This window comes from Antechinus flavipes, chromosome 3 (genome assembly GCF_016432865.1).
Source record: "Antechinus flavipes isolate AdamAnt ecotype Samford, QLD, Australia chromosome 3, AdamAnt_v2, whole genome shotgun sequence".
NCBI lineage: Eukaryota > Metazoa > Chordata > Mammalia > Dasyuromorphia > Dasyuridae > Antechinus > Antechinus flavipes.
Genome location: NC_067400.1, coordinates 208,093,821 through 208,102,664, shown reverse-complemented (window position 1 = coordinate 208,102,664; position 8,844 = coordinate 208,093,821).

Here is an 8,844-nt window from a genome sequence, read left to right as displayed (position 1 = left end):
AAACTTGGCTCTTCCATCTCCCTAAGCACAAACATACAACACCCATCCACACACTCCAAAACAAAACAGAATCAGAGAATCTCAGAATTGAAAAGAGACTCCAGATATTGTCTAAATTAACCTCAATCTGAATAGCATGGGGACAAAAGGGAGTAAGCATATAGATCTATCAGATACTATGCTAAGTGCTTTACAAAACTAATCTCATTAAATCTTTACAACTACTCTATGAAGTAGGCATGGTTATTATTTTCATTTTACAGTTGAGGAACCTGATCCTGAGACAGGTTAAGTGACTTGACTAGATTCACACAGCTAGCAAGTATCTAAAGTCACACTGGAACTGCTTAGCTCTATCTATTTCACTGTCTAGCTGCCTTTGTAATGTTTCTAAGTCATTTTTGTCTATGTAAAGTCAAATTAGAGAAGCAGCTTGGGATAATATCAAGAGAAAAATCTGACCTAAAAATATATCTCTCACATATACTGGCTATATGACTGATTCACTGGGTGTCTCAGTGTTCAAGCAACTCCTTAAAACTACAGGATAACTTGCTGAACAGCTAATTGTCTAAGCCAAGAAAGGAAATTCTTATATCAAATATTCTTTGAAGCAATAAAATCATTAGTCCTAACAAAATGAAAAAATTATATTAAAATGAACATCAAAGGAAGCCTTAGTACAATTGTACTAGAGTGAAAAGGATGGATTGAGAAGAAATGGATCCTGATTAAATAATAATTAGTTAATAATAATAATTTTTATTTTTGTTTAGTCATTTTCAGTTACATCCTACTCTTTATGAGCCCTCTTGGGAAGTTTTTTTTTTTTTTTTAATTGTGAAAAATACTGGCGTGCTTTGTTGTTTCCTTCTCCAGTTCATTTTACAATGAGGAAACTGAGGCAAATAGGATTAAGTGATTTGCCCAGGGTCCCATACCTAGTCCCATCTATTTCCCAGAGATGTTGTGAGAATGAAATGAAAAAAAAAATTGAAAAGAACTTTGCAAATCTTAAACTGCTATATAAAGGTTATTATTATTACCTCTAGTTCTAATGAGAAAAGAGAAGTATGCTTCATCATCAATCCTCTAAGGTCTAGATTCATCATGGACTTGAGTGCTGTTTCCTTTACATTTTGTTATTATTCACCCTCATCATCATTCTACCATGTATCCTGGAGGTTACTGTTCATGCAGAAGCCTCTGAAACTGGCTTCCAAAGCTTCTAATATCCTGGAGGAGCTACACAACTTGCCTTTGGGACTAATACCTACTGCTGTCCTGATTAGTGAGAGATGCTCCCAAATCTCCCACTATATTTCACCCTGACCATCACCACTCACTATGTACTTCCTCTTCCGTCCTCCTCCAACCACTTTCTACCAAGCAACAGAATCTAATCATGATTATTAATTGCATTTGGAAAGGATGTGTCCCCTCATCATCCTCATGGCTTCCCTGACCAAAATTCCCTTCCTTAGCTACCATTTCCTTACATGGGCTGTCCTCCACTCTGTAGCAATGAGATTACTTGAGGTTAAAGTCTGTCTCTCTCTTGTGTTGGTATCCCCTGTATTTAATATAATGCCTGGCACATAGTAAACACTTAATAAATGTTTCCCATCTCCCATTCACTTATTCATTCATGAATGTTTGCATTCATTTGTTTACACATTCATTGTTCATGTTCTTTCTGCTGACTTGACATTGATTCATTCACAGTCTCATCATGCTTATCTGAATTCTTCATCTCTATCATCTCTTGTGTTACAATATTGTGTTATGTTTCTATGTCAAAATTTGTTAAATTTTTCCTCAGTAGAGTAGTACCTGCTTTGTTTCCATGAGTTTTGTATTTTTTCTCTTGCCTTTTCAAATGCTGCTATGAATCTCGTATGTCTCTCTGTGTATATCTGTGTATGTATGTGTACATGGATATACACACACACACATAGATATATACAAACACACAGTATCTATAAACATATATATACACATACACACGTAAAAAATATCTACCGTTTGTTATTGACCTTGGGTTATGTGATTTTGGTTCTTCCTTCATGAAGTCTCCTCAACATCCCTGTCTTGCACCCCAACAAATATTTACAATCAGGACTATCCCTGGTAATGTTCCTAAAGCTAGGGGCATTTGGGAGTTTCCATAAATCACATTTTAAGCATCCCTTTTCCTCCCAAGTGAACATTTTTACAGGTGACATGTGGTCAAATGAACCCCAAGGGCAACCTTGAATGGGAAGTGAAACGAATGAGATGTCAACAAAGATGATACGAGCTCCTTAAGTACTAGATCTATGTTTTGAAATTCTTTGATTTATCTTACTCTGATGAACACAGACCTGAATCCTCTGGTAGGAACTCACATACTTGTTAGTCTAATAATAGTAAAATGATTTTCCAGGTAGGTAGATGTTTAGTTCTATTATTGTATACTCTAAAATTAGAGAGGGGAGAATCAGTTCAGAATTAATGCTTTACTATTATTTAGTAGTTACTGGTAATAAGGAGTAGATGAGCATTTTTATTAACTGTTAAGGAAAGACAAATACAAGGGCAAATAATTATCTCTTATCTTTAGGTAGTGTTAATATACATTATTTGATTCTATCCCCACAATGACCCTGTAATGTAAATAGTACAACTATTTTTATCCTTTTTTTCAGTTTAGGAAACTGAGGTTACATGACTTGCCTAAACTTAGACAGCTAGTCATAGCTGCATAATAATAAAAGCTGGTTAAATAATAGCTAAAGTTATTATAATTACTTTAAAAGATTTGCAAAGTATATTTTCTAGGTAGATATTTATGGAATAATAAATATAAATTTTGATTTATTAAAAAAAAAGATTCACAAAGTGCTTCACAAATATCTCATTTTATATTTATCTCACAATTACCCTGAGAGGTTGGTGCTATTATGATTCCCATTTTACAGATGAAGAAACTGAGGTAGACAAAAGTCAAGTCACTTGGATCATACATCTAGTAAGTGTTTGGGGATGCATATGAACCTGAGTGAATCTTCCTGACTGCCCATCTAGGATTCTATCTACTGTGCCACCTAGCTGCCTAGAATGGGGGTACCTTGACTTGTGACCCTAAAAGTAGTACTATTTCTGTTATACAATGATGCTTTGTGTTTAGTCTTCAAGGACAGTAATGTGAAGTATGCACCCCTAATCAAAAGATATAAAAGTCAAAGAGGATGTAATACTGGGGAAACTGCTAAAAGTAGCCATGAAAAAAAAAAGAAATGCAAAATACAATACTGCTATTTTAATTATTCCTGTTTAATCCTGTCACAGCCTTAAAATAGCCCCAAACCCATTGTTTCCAAGCCAGAAAAATACAACCTTCTCTTTAAAATGTCAAGAAATACACAAAATAATTTGCCCCTAAATTAGCTGAAATTCTTTTCCCCTTCTTACCCACAGAAATTTCAAGTTTTCAATTTTTAGGAGGTTTTTAATGATGTGTGGCAACAGATTCAAACAGAGATGATTCACGAGTACATAGAGAAATCACTTACTATGACATAATAGAAAGAGCAAAGAGTTTAGAATCAGAAGACCTGAATTCAGGTTCCTCTAACTATTAATGTGACTTTGGGCAAGCTTTATTATCTTTTTGAGTTGGGTGTCGGTTCTCCCAGCTATTAAAAGAGAGAGTTGTTGAGGTGGTATGAGGGATCTTTGGGAAGACAGGTATATTGATGCCCTGTTGGTGCAGTAAATTGACATAGTCATTCTAGAAAGCAATTTGGAATTATGCCCACTAACTTGTGAATATCCTTTGACTCAACCATATCTTTACTTGGCTTATGTCCCCCAAAACATTAAAGAAACAGGAAAAAATCCTGCATGCATAAAAATATTTTTGACAGCTTTTTTTTTTTTTTTTGTAGAGTCAAAGAACTGAAACCAAGAAGATGTCCATCCATTGCATAGTAGCTGAACCAATTACAGTTTATGAATGTCATTGTGGAAACAACAAAAGGAATGGCTTCAGAGACACCTGGAAAGACTTGTATGAACTGATGCAAAATGTGCATTGAATCAGGAAAATAGTTTCTTCTATTATAACAATGAAAAGATGAAAATTTTGAAAGATTTAAGAACTCTAATTGATGCAAATATAAACCATGATTCCAGAGGACTATTAGGAAAGATTACCCACTTCTTGACAGAGAAGTCATGGCTTCCAATATGCAGAATGAGAAATACATTTTTGAACAGAGCACATATGAGAATTTGTTTTGCTTGATTATGTATATATGTTATAAGAGTTTTGCTTTTTTTTTTTTCTTTTATATGTAAAGGGAATTTATAGGAGGTAAAAATGGGAGTAGAGCAGCTAGACGGCAGAGTAAATAGAACACAGGGCTTGGAGTCAGAAAGACTCAACATCCTGAGTTCAAATCTAGTCTCAGACACTGGCTGTATGACACTTAACCCTGTTTACCTCAATTTTCTCATCTATAAAATGAGCTGGAGAAGAAAATGGCAAGCCACTCCAGTGTCTTTGGCCAGAAAACCCCAAATAGGGTCAAATTGAAAGGATTCAAAAACAAAAACAAAAACAAAAAAAAAAAAAAAAAAACAAAAAAAAAAAAACAAAGAAACAAGAAGGTAAGGGGAAGGGAAAGGGGAAAACAAAATACTTTATAAATGAAAAAAAAATGAAATTTTAAAAACTAAAAATTTATTTTAAAAAGACAAATTTGTCCTGAAAGATCTTTAAAGTTTTCCCGAGCTCTAATTTTCTTTGAGCAACATATTTAGTAGAGAAATTAAAGTCCTTGTCTTGACAGAGGGGATTTGTAGTTGGATTTTATCACAAAATATTAGTCTTCCTTGTTACTTAATTCCAGTTGTTCTTCATTAGCAAACTTGTTCATTCCTGGTCAGAATTATCCATTAATCTGTAGGAGCTCAAGGGGACCATAAGCTCATAGAATCATAGATTTAGAGCTGGAAAAGGTCTTTGGGGTAATTTAGTCAGCTTTGGGGTTTTTATGTACCAAGAAACTGAGGTCTGGAGAAGAGAAATAACAAAATGTCACTAAGTAACAGAATTTAGGTCTTTTCAATCCTTCCTATTGACAATAGCCAAAGGATTGGTGCTTAGCAAGGATCAACTTCTAAATCCTTCTAACTAGTTCTTGTTGTTGTCATTTCGGTTATGTCGGACTTTTTGTGATCCCAATGGGATTTTCTTGGCAAAGACACTGGAATGATTTGCAATTTCCTTCTCCAGCTCATTTTACACGTGAAAAAACCGAGGCAAACAGGGTTAAGTGATTTGCCTATGGTTATACTCTAAGTATCTGAAGCTGGATTCAAGCTCATAAAGATGAGTCTTCCTGATTACAAGATCAGTACTCCATCCACCAAGAAGATGTCCATCCATTGCATAGTAGCTGAACCAATTACAGTTTATGAATGTCATTGTGAAACAACAAAAGGAATGGCTTCAGAGACACCTGGAAAGACTTGTATGAACTGATGCAAAATGTGCATTGAACCAGGAAAATAGTTTTTTGATAGTCATCATCTAATTCCTAGTCCAATATTTTTCCATTACACCATACTTTATTCAATATTTTGCTATTTTGGACCATTACTATTTGCATCCAAGAAATATATGATATAGCTAGAGATAAATAAAGATGATTTAGGCATAAAGTCATAAATGCATTATTGAGTAGTGATATTCCAACATTATGTTTGCTAGGAATAGGTCTAGTCTTTATTATATCTATACAATCCATATATTTATCAAACACTTGGAAATATTTCTACTGACTTTTCTACCTATCTTTGCCTTTTGTTCATACTAAAAACCTGCTTTTATTTTTAGTTTTGCAGCTCAACAGAGAATGTGATGCATGGAGAGATGATTGCCACTGAAAGAAAATTGAGAATGATTAGAAACCTGTTCTTGGAAGAAAATCTCTTCATTTTTTCAAAGTTTCCAGCCAGGGTGGTCCTTTCATTGTCAACAAAGAGCTTTAATAAGCTGTACCGCACTGACAGATAAGGGAATCATTGTATGTTATTTCACTTTCTTTTCTAAAACCCAAAGTGGTTTTCTCTTGGATATTGTACCTTTTTTTTCTTCCTTTTATTTTGTTCAAAGCTTCTTTAAAAATCTTGTTGTATTCTCATGTCTGAGGGCTCTCTCTTAGAAGCTCTGCTACTGGGGGGAGGGTGCCTGAGATAGATGGATCACTTTGAGTTGGGAAGTTCAGAATTGTAAGAGGGCTAAAGTTAATTGAGTGTCTGTATTAAATCCGGTAAATTCTGCGTTAAATTCATTGGGCAGCTAGGTGACACAGTGGAAAGAGTACTTATTCCTTGAGCATTAGAGACCTGAGTTCAAATCTGTCCTAAGACACTACTTGCCTTATTTTCCATATTTGTAAAATGAACAGGTGAAGGAAATGGCAAACCACTCTAGCATATTTGCCAAGAAAACCCCAAATAGGGTCATGAAGAATTGGATACAACTGAACAACAATGACCTTTGATTCTAGAACAGATGTAATATGTAACTGGGTTTCCAGGGGACAATACAGAATAGTGAATGGAGAGAATTGTCTTCCTAAAGGTTTCAATCACATTCCAATCTGATTAATATATCCAATGTGATCATGGGTAGTTTATTTCATCTCTCTAAGGGAGAAATCCTTTGTCCTTTTGATTCATGAACTCCTCTGGCAGTCTAGTGGAGCCTATAGTATTCTTCTCAGAATGATGTTATAAATATATAAAATAAAGAAAACAATTACCTTTAAATCCAATTATCTTGATATTTTTAAAATGACAATCAGATACTCCAGGTTAAGGCCAATGGTGCAGTGATTATGTCCAACTGAATTGTTAGTAAGAGAGTTAGTTAGTAGAAAGCTCCCCATGGGAATGAAATCTTTAGTCCAATCTCTTTTCTTTGTTTTAGATTGTTACTTGAAAAGAATTAAAGTTGCAAAAGTTTTAAAAAATTAGGATTGGACCAGGTCCCAATAGCTTTTATATCTATGAATAGGGTAGCAACTATCAAGATGCAAATCTAGTGGTTGATTTATAGCCAAATTTTAATAATTTGTAATTTATCTGATAAAGAAGAAAGGCAGTGTAACATGAAAGGGAGGGTTGTCTGGAAAGTCAAGGTTCAAGTGTCACTTCTAATATATTTGTTTTTGTTGTCCATTTGTGTCTCCATTAAGTTTTCTTGGCAATGATACTGGAGTGGTTTGCCATTTTCTTCTCCAGCTTATTTTACAGATGAGGAAACTAAGGCAGAATTGAGTGACTTGCCCAGGGTCACACAGCTAGTCTGAGGCCTGATTTGAATCCAGGAAGATGAGTTTTCCTGATCCCAGATCTGGCATTCTATCCACTGTGTCACATACATATCGTGGCTATCTGAACATATATGTCACTTAACTTCTCAGTATTACAGGCAAATCTCTAAGAGTTTAAGTTTCTGATCTATGTCAATGGAAGAAATTTCAACAATTGTAGTCTTTAGTGTAGACTGATGAAATCACAAAGTCTCCCCTTTGCTCACTCTTCTTTGAATGGACTACATTCCCATCATGATTCTTGGGAAAGAACCTCAAACTGATTTCCAGTTTATACTTTCATTCTAAGGTCTTCTCCAGTGACTATATATTAAAACAGGGATAGGGAGCCAGCACATTTCTTCGAAGCACCGGAGGACCATCTGGCAAATCACCTTCTTAGTGGGCACTAAAAGCAAATTAGTTTTTACTATCTTCCTGGACTGTTTTAAGTTATATCAGTGTGCAAATTGTTTGACCTCCCTAGCTTAGCTAGAAACAGGCAATATTGTTTCATCTTTTTAAAGAATTTTTAAAAGAAAAGATCAAAAGGGAAATTTTTTTTTTAATTTTTGTTTGCTTTTGACTATTTGTTTATTAATTTCACTTAAAGAGATTGCTAAAAAAAAAAATAATAATAATAATAACCCCGGTCTGGCTTTCTCATTCTTTCCCCTCCCCCATACACTAAGTATACCATTTGTTTTCCCCATCTGGCTTAAAGAAGGTAGCCAGACTTGGTGAAGATTGTTAATACTACTCCAATGACAATCCCTGGGGGTCATTGAAAAGCAACAGAAGGCATTATCTTTATCCTTCATCCTTTCTTCCCTGGAGCAGAAAAAGCCATCTCTAAAATGCTTCCCCCTTGTTCCCTCCCTCCCTTTCCCTTCTCCCCATCTCAGCCCAAGACATTTCTCTTAGGACCATCTTGAGAGTAATCTGAAGTTACAGTCAAACTAACCACAGTACTAAGTCAATGTTAATGTTTAATTATTTTCTGAGCTCAAAATATTGTGAAATTAATATCAAACATTAGACCAAATATAATATAATTTAATAACTTAGTTATCAGGATCTAACTTGGCAAAGGCCAGGCAATTGTTAATTAAAAAAGAAATCATTGGTGTATTGACCAATATGATCTGGGACTGAATTAATGTCCATATTAAATTTCTTACAAACGTCCTTGAAAGCTTTTTCCTGATTGACCTAAAGCCAAAAGAGAAACAAAACTCTTTGCTTCTTTCTGTATATTTTGCCTTTTATTTTTAAATATCATTTTATGTTAGCTTAAGGGAAACAGATATTATTGATTAGGCTATCTACATTTCTACATAGATTAAACTGGATAACCCACTAAATTCTGAATTAGAAAACAAAATTGATAAAGCTTCAGAAAGAGAAGTAATATTTATAGTCTGAGGTCTGCTGGTTTTTCTTTACATTTGTGTTTTCACATGCCTATTTATTCATC